Source organism: Mauremys mutica, chromosome 1, assembly GCF_020497125.1.
Source record: "Mauremys mutica isolate MM-2020 ecotype Southern chromosome 1, ASM2049712v1, whole genome shotgun sequence".
In the NCBI taxonomy this organism is placed as follows: Eukaryota; Metazoa; Chordata; order Testudines; family Geoemydidae; genus Mauremys; species Mauremys mutica.
In genome coordinates this window covers 58,594,700-58,610,790 of record NC_059072.1, presented here as the reverse complement: position 1 = coordinate 58,610,790, position 16,091 = coordinate 58,594,700, and the positions used below count along the sequence as shown (strand labels likewise).

General features: G+C 43.5%; 1 long non-coding RNA gene across 2 annotated transcripts in view; it reads right to left on the bottom strand.

The window, feature by feature from the left end:
* LOC123378610 overlaps window positions 1–16,091 on the bottom strand; it is a 108,024-nt gene that overhangs the window by 67,342 nt on the left and 24,591 nt on the right. Inside the window, exon 3 of one of the 2 annotated variants that reach the window (XR_006582675.1) lies at window positions 12,726–12,783. The exons of the other annotated variant lie outside the window; for it this stretch is intronic. This is a non-coding gene — a long non-coding RNA (uncharacterized LOC123378610). Of the gene's footprint in view, window positions 1–12,725; window positions 12,784–16,091 lie in introns of those variants that run through there. 2 annotated transcript variants of the gene reach the window in all.

Genomic DNA, 16,091 nt, shown 5'->3' with positions numbered 1-16,091 from the left:
GGCAGAGAGAGAGGACCGTTTCTGCTTCAGAGGGGATGATGGCCCTTGACACCACTCCTGGGGAGAGAAGAGGACCCACCTGTTATTTCCATGCCAAGTGGAAGATGGGGCCACCGGGGTGGAGATAAGGGGGCCCAGTGTCATGGTGTGCCTAGGGCCCTGGATTGCCTATATCCATGTTGCCTACAAGGAGGAGTTATTTTTTTTTTAAATGGCCACTTTAGTACCTGATTTAAAAAAATAAATATTCCCTTGATGGAACTATCAAGAGATGCAAACACATCGACCGAGTAACCTCACAATCTCATTGTGGTAACACCTTGTCATTCTTTATCCCATCCTGCACTGTTAGCGATACTCACTCATTCTGTCACGCCGAAAGTAGGCCCTGATCCTGCAGACACTTACACACATGCTTACCTCTACCACTGAGAGTACTCACTTTAAGTATTTGCAGGATCAGGCCCTAGATAGTAAATTCGTAGGAGCAAGGACTCCTTGCTCTTCATTTGTTCTGCAAAATGCCCAGTATACTTCTCAGCAAAGTATAAATAATAAATTATACAAATGAAATACCTACCTAAATATTTTTCCAGGTCTCACAAATTCATGATTTCTGGGAAATTTAAAGCTAAGGCTGTTTGCTTTGTTGTTAGTGCTCACCGCTGTATCTTTTAAAATCTGATTATTATTTTAACATGGTACTTTAGGGATGGAGGCTTAGCCTGAACTCTGCATGTTCTGGTTTTTTGTCAGCTGAAGTCAGCCCCTTAATGTTATTTAAACATAAATTGCTATATTTAATTATAAATTATGCATGATCCATGGAGCCAAACAGGTTCTCTTTTCAGTGTTCATTAGCCTGTGATAAATGACTACCGAAACAGAAGCTTAGCCTAGATATCTTAAACATTCGGATTATTCAGGGCATAATGAGCCACATTCACAGCTGTAGCTGAAGAGAGCTCCGAGCACTTGATGGAAGGGGCAGACAGATGGGGCTCTAAGCCACCTGTGCACTCCCCCAATCCTGGGGTTGCTGTATTCAGCCCAGTCCCATAAGTCCCTAAAGGTTGCCCTAATGTGCCCCAGCTGCCAATGGCACAAAGGGGCTACTGGGGCAGCTAGGGATTGCTGGAGTGCAGGAATGTCCCAACTGCACTGTCTCTCTCCTCCCTCCCCCCAGCAGGATACAGCGGCAGCGGGGACCAGCTTCCCCCAAGCAGTGAAAGAGAAGCTGTGACTACTCTCCTAGACCCTTCTCAGCACAGGAGCCACCACCTGGAACGAGGCTGTCGGAGAACTCTGCTCTTTCGAAGAAGGAGCCCTCCACCCCCGCCCTGCTCCCCCAGCTTTTGCCACCACCTTATTGATCAGGAGGCCACGCTGCAGCTCTAACGTGTTCCTAACTGCTAAGTTCTATTTCTCTTCCTCTCTACTCTTCACCTCTCTTCCAGACAAAGCTGATGCTGGTATGCAGAGGAAAGCACCTGGAAGAGTTTGCATCTGTGGTGCAGTCTCCTTTGGTTGAAGATGCGTGCCCAACATTCATCAGTTCAGTCCATTATCTAGGTTTGCTCTTGGTTTCCCTGCTGACACTAACCTCTCACATAGCAGCATCCACAAGTAACACCTTTTAACATCTTCAGTTGGCTAGGAGACTGTCCTTGGGACAAGGACCTCTCCTCAGTTTGATGGCCAGGGCCCAGATATCTAAAAGACTGCCTAAAGCTCTGGGATGAAGACTGTGATTGACAACTACTCCTCTGGCACAACCGAACTCTCTATAGTAAGAGTAAAGCTCATCTGTGTGGGAGACAGAACTTCCTGTGGGCAGAACTGAGACCATGGAATTAACTCTCCAACAACTAAGCACCATTGCAATGCTCACTATGTTCCGTTCCAAGTGAAAACACATTTCTTTGACCTTGCCTTCTCTAACAAATACATAGCAACGTGTACTTAAAAAACAAACAAACAAGCCTACCAGAACAAGACACTCCACTGTGCATACTTCTCACCCTGGGGAGAGGATGAGAGAACAAATTACATATGACAGATGGTAGTCACATTGGTTCATGCCCTACTGGAAGATGCTCAGATATTACAGTGACGAGTACAGTATAGAAGCCTATATAGCAGAGAATAGAATTCTACTGGCTACACTACCTATGTAAAAGGATAAATGGACACAAACCAGATATTAGGGATGGCAATATACAAAAACATGTAGGAGAACACGTCAATCTTCCTGGACACACAATAGCAGATTTAAAGGTAGCCATCCTGCAGCAAAAAAACTTCAGGATCAGACTTCAAAGAGAAACTGCTGAGCTTCAGTTCATCTGCAAATCTGACACCATCAGCTCAGGATTAAACAAAGACTGTGAATGGCTAGCCAACTACAAAAACAGTTTCTCCTCCCTTGGTTTTCACACCTCAACTGCTAAAAGAGGGCCTCATCCTCCCTGATTGAACTAACCTCGTTATCTCTAGCCTGATTCTTGCTTGCTTCTGGAAATTTCCACTACATGCATGCGACAAAGTGGGTATTCACCCACGAAAGCTCATGCTCCAATACGTCTGTTAGTCTATAAGGTGCCACAGGACTCTTTGCTGCTAAAGATCCTCCAGGGCCCAAGAAAGCCAGCTTTAGAGCAGTTTTCCACTGGTGGAGGATTGCAGTTCTCTGCAATGGTGGAGAATAGGCTTGATTTGCATTAAAAGCATCATGAACAACCAAGGTCACAATCATGCCCCCATGTTCTTCATGGATCCTCTGAAAGCAAGCTCAGCCATCTCTATGACAGCGTAACGGGTCGGACTCACCCCTGCGGCGCCTCCTGCTGGTGATCCCGCAGAATTAGCTTGGTTTCCAGCCCCATAGCGCCCTCTGCAGGCCAGTGATCTGCCTGTTCTCTGGCCCCAGGTCCCTCCCTGGACCCCGGTGCCCTTTTACATGGGGTGCTGCCCCCCCCCGGCAGTAACCCCTTTCTCTCAGGGAACCCCCACCCTCTATCCCCACCTTGCCTCAGTGTATGGCCACTGCCAGTCATTGTCTAGCCCCACATCCTGGGGCAGACTGCAGTATCAGCCTATTCATCACTGGCAAGGAGGGTTTGGACCTGCTGCTTTGGCCTATCCCTGGGCTGCCCTCTGCAACCCCCAGTACCTGTTAGCCTTCTGCTAGGCGGCAGCCTGGGGCTTTCCAGGCTGGAGCTCCCCAGCCCTGCTCCACTCAGGTGCAGGTCTAGCTCCCTGCAGCCAGGCCCATCTCCCTCTGAATGCAGAGAGAGACTGTCTTGGCTTCTGGCTTCCCTGGCCTTCTTATAAGGCCCTGTGGCTCAGTTTGGGGCGTGGCCCCAGCTGCAGCCACTTCCCCAATCAGCCCAGCCTAAAGCCCCTTCCCAGGGCTGTTTTAAAGCCCCAGAAGGGCAGGAGCGGGTAACCACCCCACTACAGACAGTGTTTGCTGACCTGAGGATCTGCACAGGAGCTTGGGCGGACCAGTAAAGGGGCTGGAGGATTATGACTGCCTTTGTACATAATGAGATGGGAAAAAGAAGGGTTTTCTCTGGCCCTGACCTACAGCTACCCAGGGCCATCCATCATTTGGCCCAAAACATGAATTCTGCCCTGGTTCACACCACATTATGCCAATTTCTCTTCTTACTCATACCAGCACAACTGTTATTGGAGTCAGTGGGATCACACCATTGCAAAAGGGAAATTCTGACTAATGAGTTGACTGGCTCATTCATGGCACAATTTGGCCCAAACAGTCTAGCTGCAGAATCAGACTGGAGCAGCAAGCTTAAAAAATGTAACTAAAATTCTATATAGAGAGGGGAAGTATATACCATATATACTCATTCATTAGCCCGTTCATTTATAATCCGACCCCCTATTAGGTAAAAATAGCAAAAACTGTATGACCCTTTCATAAGCCAATGCTATATTTCAGGGGTTGGCAAACTTTGGCTCCTGGCCATCAGAGTAAGCCGCTGGCGGGTCTGTCGTTTTGGCCACTTCCCACAGCTCCCATTGGCTGGGAACGGCGAACCGCGGCCACAGGTAGCTGAGGGGCTCCATGCCTGCAGATGCTCCAGGTAAACAAAATGACAATGTATTAGATATAAAATTCAATGATTCCATAGAGTTTAAAATCATCAAATTTGGGTGTAGACCCGTTTATAAGCCAACCCCCGCTCTTTGATGCGTCACTTTTTACCAAAAATATTTGGCTTATGAACAAGTATATACGCGGTATATTTGATATTCTTTGAGCACATCTGAGCAAGTTTTTAACAAGTTGCTTTGGGAATACTTCACTTTACAAAATATCCAGTCCTTTTTCTCTTTCAGTGGGATTTAAGATAATTCTTAATAGAAAGTTAGAACAGGGAAATTACAATGCATCTTCTGTTTTTATTTTGTTGGAAATATTAACAGAGAAAAAATACCTGTAGAAGCACCTAATGCTTTTTGAACATATAGACATCTATTTAATCCTGCTTAATGCAACTCAGGTAGGGTTTTCAGATGATCTTCAGGTTTGCCTATGCTGTCTGATAGATAAGTCCTAAATGTATAATAATAAAATACAATAAGATAAATAATTTTTCTTTTTAGGTAGTTGGAATTAAATATACAACAAAAAATTATTAAATCACACACAGCTATAAACATAAGCAACCAAAAAAAGCCTACTATAAATAGTTAGATATTTATCTATTCTGTGTGAAAGGACACTTTTCCAAAATTTCAGTTCATCAACTTCTTTGGGGATGGACAGTGGTGGATTAATGATTTTGCTGCCCCTAGGCCCTGAAATAATTGCCGGCCCCGGCCCCATATGAACTTGTTTTAGTTTTTTTACAAATTCGTTTAAACTAAAATTAATCTAAATATCATTAAAATAATTGAACATTTACAACTTTTATTATAAATAAAATTACAAGTACAGCAGACCCTCACTTCAACGCGCTCTGTATAGCACGATTTCGCTTATAGCGTGGGACCACGCATAGATCCAAAACTGAGAACCACTTAATTTCTTCTTTCTGGTCATATTATTATTGTTTAGGATTCTCACGAGTATGTTTACTAAATGGCGTCGCGCCATTATTGGTGGTTTCAATACACACTATGATTGGTAGAATCGTGGCGTCACTGAATGCTGCGATTACAAAAACGCTGCTATTATAAATTTGCTGCCCCAGCAAATTTGCCCCCCTAGGCCTAGGCGATAATACACCACGGACCTGAAGAAAAGCACTTGTTTGTTTCCTTTCTTTAGCAGAGAATTTGGCATTTGAGGAGTCTTTTCTATCTGTATATAAACTCAATACATATAAGGAAGAAAGGAAGCTAGGCTGAATCTGACCCCATTTTCACCAACAAGTATGCAGTTCCCCAGTGACACCATTTTTGCACATGCTCTCCTGATAATTGTGTGTGCAGTTGCACTTGCACAAATATTAGTACGTTAGCCTTCTGAAGAGCAATATCTAAAAATGCCCTAATCTCAGGGAGGAAGCACAATGTGCACTGACTGCCACTGATTTCATTCCATTCCACTACACTGGTAGAAAAGCCATTTATCTTCATGCTCCAGATTTAACAAGAAAACATCCAGCTCCCACTCACAGCTGGGGAAGACTCACAAGTCAATTGGACACTGATTTTAATTTCATTGCACTGGATGGAGAGCCAAGTTATTTATGTATAAAAAGCAGTTTCAATAAAAGAGACATCTGCCTTGCATACCATCGTAGCTGGACATATTTTTACTGAATAAGACCCTTAAAGATAAATGACTTTGCTGTCAGTACAGTGCAATAAAAATAAAATCGATGGCAGACTGTCTCCAATGTCCCTTGCCCAGACACTTTAGAATAAACATAGTGAATGTCAGTATGACAACGGATATAAACATCACCAGCAATGAGCAATGTTCTTAGGTGTCCTCTATTCCTATCCCTGTTTTTAAGGCTCCCTGTAACCTTGTGAATGCTTCTGTAGCTTAACCACCACCTTTATTTTCTGTTTAGAAATTTTATTTAAAAATTGTAGTCAAAATATATACATGCAAACAAACCTTTAAAAAACAGAAGCATAATAGAATCCACTTCCAATACAGACAAAAGGAAGCTAGACTAAGTTTATACCATATGTCTATTATTTTATCATCTAAAGTGCTAGTGAGGTGTTGAGTCATCCAGTGTTTGGAAGTATATTTCTGAGCATCAGGCCTGAAGTTAGAGTAGAATGGAAACAATTTATTTTTCTTGAGTCCCACAGTTGCAATGGCTAGGTTTATGGGACAGAATCCTTCATTGATCTATTTTATATTTCACTGAAAGCAAAAGCTATTTACCTTTGTTAATAAAGGTACTGTAAGAGATAAAAATATATAGGGTTTAATATTCTGTAATGTCTATGCACAGTTGAGCACTGATTTCATTTCACAACTTTACCACCAGCTAGTTCAAAATTCAATCAGTTGCCTCAGCTAAAAAGCTGCCAATGGTACTTCAGAGCAATGAGTTCCATACATTAATTATGTGCTGTATAACAAAGTATTTTCCTTTATCAGTTTTAAAAGTATTTTCTTTCACAGCAAGTTCCTTTGTTCTTGTTTTATAGAGATTAAACATGAGCACTCTTCTCCATCCCATTCATGATTTTGTATAATGTTATCGTCTCTCCTCTCAGGTTCCAGCCATTTCAGTATCTCCTCATGTCTTCAACTTTTGTCATCTCTGCTAAACAAGTGTTTGGTTACAAGCCAGTAGTCTGCTTGGAGCAGCTACTCTAACTCCAGCCTCCAAAACTGAGGAAGGAAGAAAGCTATATATTTGAAGGTCCCAGCACACTCCTTCACTTCCCCCTTCATCCTCCACTTCCTGTTAGGGAAATCCCACCAAATTTCCTGGGTTCTCCCTTTCCTCCATATTTATGAGACAGAAATCCCAGATTACTGGGTCAGCAGTCCCTATTAAGTGAGGAAGGAGACTCCCCTGCTATACACACATCATGTTATTTTATTAAAAGCTATCTTGATGGCCCTTCTTTCCCATTAATTCCCTTATTTCCCTTGGCTTTCAGACCAAGCCACCCAGCTGGTAAGTTAAGTGAGCATCAGTGGAAAACAGCAGCTATACCATAATGCTGTTGACATCAACAGAAGCAGTATAATACCCAAGAGGAATTAAGATTGCTCAGATTAACCAGGTGGCATTGAACACCTTGAAAGGTACCTGGCATCTTGTAGGATCACAGCCAGAAGGAAAATCTATTTATCCTCCTTGTAAGGCTACTGTTCAGTCTGGTGTCTCTGTAGTGCAATCCATAGAAATAACACAACATGGATGTCCATCCATTCTGTCTGGAAACAACTCAACCAACCAGTTTTACTACCTTCTCCGCCATATAACAACATGGGTAAAGACCAAGTTCTGTTGTGAAGATAAGAACCAAAATCTTGTAGCCAGTGGTATGCTCATTCTGCCATGTCAGGCAGGCCAGCTGTTTGTGTTCAGTGGTAATTCCCAATGGCTGTCTGTGCGGTCTGGAGAAAACTACACTAACAATAAAAACCCAATACACAGTCAATAAACAAGGCAGTGAAAAATGTAATGAAGGAGAGTAAAAAAAGAATAATGAGAAATATAAAATATTGGATCTAGATTATGTATACAGGGCCTGTGCCTTTATATAGGGCCACTGGTGGCAGAAAATCTGCCCAGAGAGGGGTTTACCAGGTGCTCACAATCCCCGCTCCCCCAAATGACCTTTGACTAACTAGTGCAATTAGATTGCAATTAGAGCTGGTTGAAATGTGTCCTGTTTTTCTATCAGCTCTGTCAACAATCCTGCCAAGGCTGGAGAGGATGGACTTGAGACAGATACCTGGGGAGGGGATGCAGCTTCAGAGCATTCCCTAGGTAGCCTCTACAGATAGATCTCTAGAATCCCAGGCCACAAATCAAACTACCATCCCTGGTGTAAAACTTCAGTGAGAACAAAGGATCAAACACTGCCTTCTCCACACTGGTGGTGAATCTCCCTCCCCCATGGTGAACCTTTCCCTGCTGGCATTGAGCAATATTGTTTGCACCCCTGCCACAAGAAGGGAGATTCAAGCCCAAGGACTGCAAAGAATACAGAAAAGTGGGTTAGCTTGTTTTCCTTAACAGGCTGGCTGCTGATTGTACATGTCTGCATTTTTATTCCTCAGGTATGACAGAAACATTTATATTGTGCAGCAACTAAATTAGCTACTGATTGTTGGGTGCTCAGCCTTTGCTTTACACAATATCCAAAGTCAATGAAGCAATGAAAACACAAATCTCCTTACCACAGATTTGCTTGCAGGCAGGTATCACATAGAATTTATGTATGTGCCTTTCTCCCTCCATACTACTTAGCCTGGGGCTGAATGCATTTTCTCTTTCATCGCGATGTGCAATGCTGCCACCTAACTAGGGCCCGTGTCCAAGCCTGTCTGTAGCTGTCTCTCTAACCTTACTGGCTTGCATGTTATTGTCTCCCCCCACCACACCCCCCCAAAGTCCTTTATTCACTAACCTCCTTTACTTATCTGATGTTAAAAGGAAGAAGACAATGGATGTGGGTGCCAAACAATCTGAAACAATAGCACAGGCACAATCTCATCAGTAAAACTAACTGAAAATTATATAATACGTATCACTAAGGCTGTAAAACAGTTGTGATTTTTTGGTTCAAAAATTGCAGCCACCGTTTGTTAAAGTTGCAGTTCTGGGCAACAGAACAGAAGAGACACCACGTGTCCCCTTTGGCTCTCGAATGCAGGCACGACAGAGGGCCAGCCGGGTCAAATCTGAGAGGAATTGTGATCCCATGCACCTGGTCCAACGCCAGGCACTCAAATGTGGCCCATCCCCCTTCCACTAGGTGGCCAGGCCAAATTTGGGTGAGTGACTGCAACAGGATGTACCAACCCCGCACTGGGCTGATGGGGGTGGACCAATCATTGTGGGCCAAGGAGGCCACGCCCCCTTTCTCCTGCTGCACATGCTCCCAGTGGAGAAGGCAGACAAAAGGAGGCAGCCCAGTTCAGTCAGGGCTGGCTGCAGAGGAGGAAGGACTTGTCCTAGGGGCTCCTCCAGAGATACCAGTGACGCTCCAAGCAACAGGGCCCATGGACCTGGACTACACTGTGGATAACTTGCTGAGTACAGAGACTGACGGGATGCTGGATCACCGCCAGCCACAGGAGGCAGCGTGGTACTGTAGAGAGGCTGCAGGGCTCCAGACTGTTTGCTTTGCCCTGCCCAGTGGCAGCAGCCTGATTGCTGCTTTGCTCTGCCCAGGGGGCTGATTCCCCAAGTGCTACTTACTGCCCCAGCCAGTAGACTGCTGGGCCCCAGACTGTTTGTTTGTTTTGCCTGCCCACGGATCCATGGACTATTCATCTAAGTGACCCTGTCAGGGGGCTGGGACCCACTTGACCAAAATCACCTGCTTAACGGGGAATCCCGATGACTGTGTGACAGGGTGTACCAAACGTGCACTAGGCCAACGGGGTGCCGCAACTGGACACACAGGGCGCCCGTCACAGTGCCACTGTGACCTGGTGCATGGGGTCACAACCAGTCAGATTTGCAGCAAGTATAAAAAGTTGTGATGTGTGTTAAAGTTGTGGTTTCTGCAAAAAAATTGCAGCCAGCAATTTTCTTAGTCTTGCATATCACTCAGTATAAGGATGGATAAAAGAATGTCATAAAAGAAAGATGTAGCTATGCCAACATAACCCCCCATGTAGATGTAGCTATGTCAATGGAAAAATGCTTCCATCGATGTAGCTACTATTGTTCAGGGAGGTGATGTTCCTACACCGGTGGAAAAACCCCTTCCATCAGTGTAGGCTGTGTCTACACTACAGGGTGATGCCAGCACAGCTATGCCAGGATACTCTCCATAGCGTAGACTACCCAAAGTTACATAATTACTCCCTCTGTAGAAGTCCTAAGGTAGAAGTGCAGGAAGGTAACCTGTTTCTGTGCATCTTAAGAGCTCCACAGCTGAGGAAGCAACCTGTAAATGGAGCTACTTAAGCTCTTCTCAGACAGTAGCTCTGCTCTGGAAGGGCTTAGGAGGTACTCAGGACAGTTGCCTCCCTCTGCAAGCTTTGCCAATTCCCCTAATTCATTCTGGAAAAACAAAATTCACTCTCAAACAGCCAGCACAAAGCCAATGCATTACTTAAAGCCTGCTCAAGCGAGAGAGAGAGAGAAATGAAATGCATTTAGATTTTTTTCAGGCAGAGACCATCTTTTTGTCCTGTATTTGTACAGCAGCTAGCACAATGGGGTCCTGGTCCATGACTAGGGCTTCGAGGCACTATGGTAATACAAATAATCATAAAATGAAACATGAGAAAGTTAATAGTGGCGGTGATTTAGATATCCAAACATTAGTCCTGTGTGTCAAAACCATGAATATACAAGTAATTCCAAACAAGTGCCAATAAAACCTCTATATCACACTAGTATGTATTCTGTACATGCCACATATGGCACAGAAACTATATTAGGAACATTTGGGGATTATTAAGTTTTATTACTGGGACTATTTTTTGCATCCATCTGCCTGTCTGTTTTAGCTACCAACAGTCAAACTATACAGGCCTTGGAGAAAGCCATAAAAATCCTCTAAAATCAGACTTAAAATGTCACAATTTCGAAGCCCAATATCTCAGGCTCTTCCAGGAGTAGGAGGGAGTATTAGGTCCCATTTGGATTCTCTACTTTCTGAGGGGATCCAGCACTTTCTTCTAACTCTGAAAGATCTAAAAGACTGAGCATTAAACTCATGACATTTTTATACAGAGAGAATCTGTCACTGAGCCAGGACTACACATCAGATGTCTGGGAATTCAGATATATTTAAAATTGGTCGGGGAGGGGAAATTGAGGAGAAAAGAAGGAAACAGTTCTCTTAAGTTCTGTTTAAGATGGCTGAAGCTGCTCAAGTGTCTTGAACATTAGAATAAATGCCAGAGAGACCGGGTGGTGGGCAGAGTGAAGGCAGGGTTATCAAAAGAGCAGGATAAATACTTTTAGCATCATGCTCAGTAATTTATCAGATGGGTACCACCTCCATATATATAAATATATTCATTATCATTGAAATCAGAGCTCAGTAATCTACAAGTCCAAGGGTTAGGAAAAGAAACCTGGCTATCTACCATGCCCAATGTCACAAGGAGAAAGGTACGCTTTTAAAATGAGCGATTTTATATTTATGAAAGCCTTGGTCCTACCCATTTTTCATTCTGAGTGGCAGGGTGTGCAAGCTTGTTTCACTCCTGGACAACTGAAAATAAAGACTACACAAGTAAGGTTAAGTGCTGAACAAAATCCTTCACAGGGAGCAGTACTAAACCACAAGTCTCCTGCACACTGACTCTCTCACATGTAACTGTACATGATAAAGAGGGGAGGGACATGGGTGGAAATCTCATGTAGGTGAGGAGTCATGGGCTAAGCATAATCTTGACCATATTAATGAGGCTTTTAGGGTATGTCTACATTGCAAATAGACACCCATGGATGGCCTCATGGGGCTAAGGCTAAGGGGTTGTTTAATTGCAGTGTAGACATTCTGGCTTGGGCTGGAGCCCGGGCTCTACGACCCTGTGAGGAGGAAGGGTCCCCGTGCAGCCCAAGCCCAAATGTCTACACCACAATTAAACAGCCCCTTAGCCCGAGCTCTGCAAGACAGTCAGCTGGTGTGGGCCAGCCACGTATGTCTAACTGTAGACATACCCTCAGTCACACATTCCTTCTTAGGCCTCACTTCTGGCTACTAGCCAGATGTCATTTGGTAGCTTCATTGCATTTTCATCTATTCGTGCTCATCTTCCCCTGTACTCCCTGTCCTCCTCACTATGCTTTTGTCCAGACTGCTCTCCACCTGCACTGAGAAGGATCAAACCCTAAACATGTTGTAATTCTGAAAAACATGAACAGTTTTACAAAAAGACTTTTAAAAATCAAATAGCTAAGAAGCTAATTTATTTGAGATGGACTTTAGGTCCCTCTAGTGGTTTGGTAGGGGTGAAATTACATAGCAAAACGTAAGAGAGAAAGGAAAATTATAACATCCAAAAGGCTCTATAAAGGCTACAAGAGACTTGTACCCCACCCACACCAAACCACAGAGTGGCAACACAGCTGCTCCATGGCCATTACTGCAGTTGCAACATCACAGTAGCCTGTTTTCCCGCATTCTTCTTCCACCCACCGCAACTTTCAGAGGGTGTAAGCAGCAACTTGTATCCCACCAACGTTTTTCTAGACACCAAAAGCCAGATTTAAATCTCAGTTACATCAGTGTAAATCCTGAGTAACTCCACTTCAGTAGAGTTTTACACTAGAGACTTTGGACATTTAAGATGCTGGCTCGCAAACCACTTGGAGTGGGTCTTTACAAAATGTTCAATGTTGGCCTAACTGCTCTCATTCAAATCAGTTTCAGTATTGCCAACCCCAAACATTCAAATATCACAAGTCTGCTCCCTCCCCAAAATTGTGAGATGTGTTTAAAAATAATAAGATGTTTTTAAAGAGTTACATTTTGGGGTCTTTTTATTTGTCTTCTGGCTTTTGAGCCTCTAGGGAGCACTTGGGTCATTTTTCAAACTTTTTTCTATATCCTGAAGGCTAGGAACTTACCTTTATTTATGTGAGAATCACAGCTCTCATTTTAATCACATGATTCCAGGAGCTGGAGCTTTAAGAAAAAACACCAACTGATATAAGGCACTCAAAAAGCTATGGCAACGCTGTATGAAACAAGTGACCAGCACAAAATTAAAGATGCAATGTAGGCAATCTGGAGGCATTTCTTATTTTAAAAGAAATCAGGATGCAGCCAATTAGTTCATTTTATCATCCATTTATCATTGTATTATTTCAGGGGTAGGCAACCTATGGCACGTGTGCCGAAGGCAGCACACGAGATGATTTTCAGTGGCACTCACACTGCCCAGGTTCTGGCCACTGGTCCAGGGGGACTCTGCATTTTAATTTAATTTTAAATGAAGCTTCTTAAACATTTTGAAACCTTATTTACTTTACATACAACAATAGTTTAGTTATATATTATAGACTTATAGAAAGAGACCTTCTAAAAAGGTTAAAATGTATTACTGGCACGCAAAACCTTAAATTAGAATGAATAAATGAAGACTCGGCCACTTCTGAAAGGTTGCCGACCCCTGTGTTATTTGGTGTTATGGTCAATTCATATGCTATTTCATATACAAGCAATGTATACTAAATAGATTTAAATTGTAGGATTATAGAAGTATATGTATATGATAAGTATATAGGAGTGATGAGTGTATATTAGATATGTAAGTAAAGCATGACTGGAATGCAAGGCCTACAGGCTGAGGACTGTAAGATTTTAGCTTAGTCATAGTAGGCCATAGGCTGAAGAATGCTTGACATGAGTGGGTGACCTAGGAATAATACTGTGCCAGTAAGGTCCCAAGATTACTGTAAAAGATGTGCCAACAGGTGATGTTACAGAAAACTAGATTGCAATAAACCGCAATGTATGTCTAAGATCCATGAGACACCTGATTGTAACATCACGGAATGTCCTATCCTGACCACAGGGTACATGTTGTGTGCAGATGCTAATGACAATAAGAGGAACTAAGAAACAAGCAATGACAAAACCCCAGTATTCATGGGGTGTGGAAGTACAGATAAGGAAAAGAAGGTTGAAACCCTCATGCATATGCATAAGGTGTTACGTGTGGACAGAACAACAATGGGTTTCCTAGTAGTGTAAAAGTGGGAAGATCTTAAGGGACAACCTCACAGGAAAGCTCAGCAGGAACCACCCCTCTATCACTGATTGTCTGTCAAGATGGCTACCAGACCTTAGAATATCTTTGATGATGTGAGTATGATCACAGTCTTAGTTATTACATGGGTTTTTGTAGGATTTCTATATGCATGGGTAATTGTAACTTTATTTATTGCTGTAATAAAACTTGTGGCACAGATAAGACTTTGTACTTGTGGTTGTGTCTGTGGTCACCTATCCTTGGTCTTCAGGTGTTCCTGGAGTTTCCAAACTTGAGAAAAGCACCAAAGGTGATTTTCACTCTGTTGAGCTTGTAACTATAGCATCAGGAGCTGAACCCATGGTAGTTTAATACAAAATTACGAAATTCAAGTTAAATAAAAAAGGCTACAAGGGATATTTTAATTTAATATTGATGCCATGTTTCAGGGGAAATATAAAAAACCACAATACATGCTACGTAATACATCAAAAATGCAAATATAGAGCTCACATTTTGCTAAAGTGCTTCTCCAAATGTGGGCTGCAGCTCTCACTAATCCCTGCTTTATCACATATACCAGGAACTGTGGAATAGATACCTTAGGAGACCCATAATGCACTGGTATGACGACAATTAGAGGGAGTGCTGTGTGTGTACACAGTGAAGCGGCTTACATTGACACATAGTCACTTTGCTATGATTTAATAACCGTTGTAAAGGAATCTTGAGAGACCAAAACTTTCGAGACTATGGACCTCATTCCCCACTTCCTTACACTTTGTACAAGTCTTTTATTCCCATGCAAAGATATGCAACTTACCAAAAGGATTGTCTACACTACAGTGCCTTAGCTGGTATAGCGAGGTAGGTAGAGCTCCCATTAGTGGAGATGCAGAGTAAGTAGATGAAAGTTCTTCTGTCAGCATGACTTTACCACTGCCCATAGGCGCCAACTTCCGCTGGCACCGGTGGGTGCTCGACCCCACTCTGCCTCCAGCCTCACTCCAACTCCACCCCTGCCCGGCCCCCATTCCAACCCTTCCCCAAAGTCCCTGCCCCAACTCTGTCCCCTCCCTGCCCCTATTAGAGTCCTTCCCCAAATCCCCGTCCCGGCTACACCTCTTCCTCGCCTCCTCCCATGAGCGTGCCGTGTTCCCGCTCCTCCTTCCTCCCTCCCTTCTGGAGCTTGTTAGCCACAAAACAGCTGTGTTGTGGTGGCAAGTGCTGGGAGCTAAGGGGAGAAGCAGGGACACAGCACACTCACAAGAGGGGGAGGAGGTGAGGTGGGAAGGGGAGCTTGGCTGCCGGTGGGTGCAGAGTATCCACTAATTTTTCTCCGTGGGAGCTCCAGCTCCTGAGCACCCACAGAGTCGGCACCTATGCCACCACCCCAAATGACTTTACCACTGCTACACTGACAGAAGCACATTTATGTTGGTACAGTTGCATTTGTCAGCAAAGTTATGTCAGCTACCAGCTGTGATTTTTCTCACACTGCTAACCAAAATAGCTATGCCTGCAAAACTTTGTAGTGTAACATGCATTCAGATTTGGCTGCATTTTATACACACACAGTTCAAAACAGTGCAAACTTCACAGAAGTGTAAATGACTACACAAAGTATGAGTCAGCAGCAGAGGAAGCTCTCGCTCTCTTTAATGAATGAACTGTTACTTATTTTCTCTTTAAAACCTAGTTTACTTTTTTTTTCCTAGAAGTTTTTGAAGTACTCCTTTTCCTGCTAACTCGTTACCATCTATTCCACTCGATTGTTGCCTATGCTTAGATATTAAAGACTAAGTTGCTATTAAAGATAAATGGCTGGATCCTGAGCTGCCTAGCATGCTTTTTTGACACTCCATTTGTTTACAGGGACCAGAAAACTAACCTAACTAGCCCAATGTAGGGCAAATCCCAGGGTGACATAGAGCTTATCTACACTATGACGCCACAGCTACACTGCTGTAACTGCACAGCACAGGTGTACCCTGCAGCAATGAAGGGGGTTTTCCATCACTGTAAGAGCTCCACTTCCCTGAGAAAGCATAGCTAGGTTGACAGAAGTTTTCCACTGATGTAGCTGCATCTACACCAGAGGTTAGGTCAGACTAATGTGAAAGTAGAATGGATTATATTGTAAAAATAGAAAGGATTAAAGAAATGCTGTGTGTACCTTTAAGCAAAAGAGCTGAAATGCTGCAATCCAGGTGTCAGGAATGCAGACATAAGGTAAAAC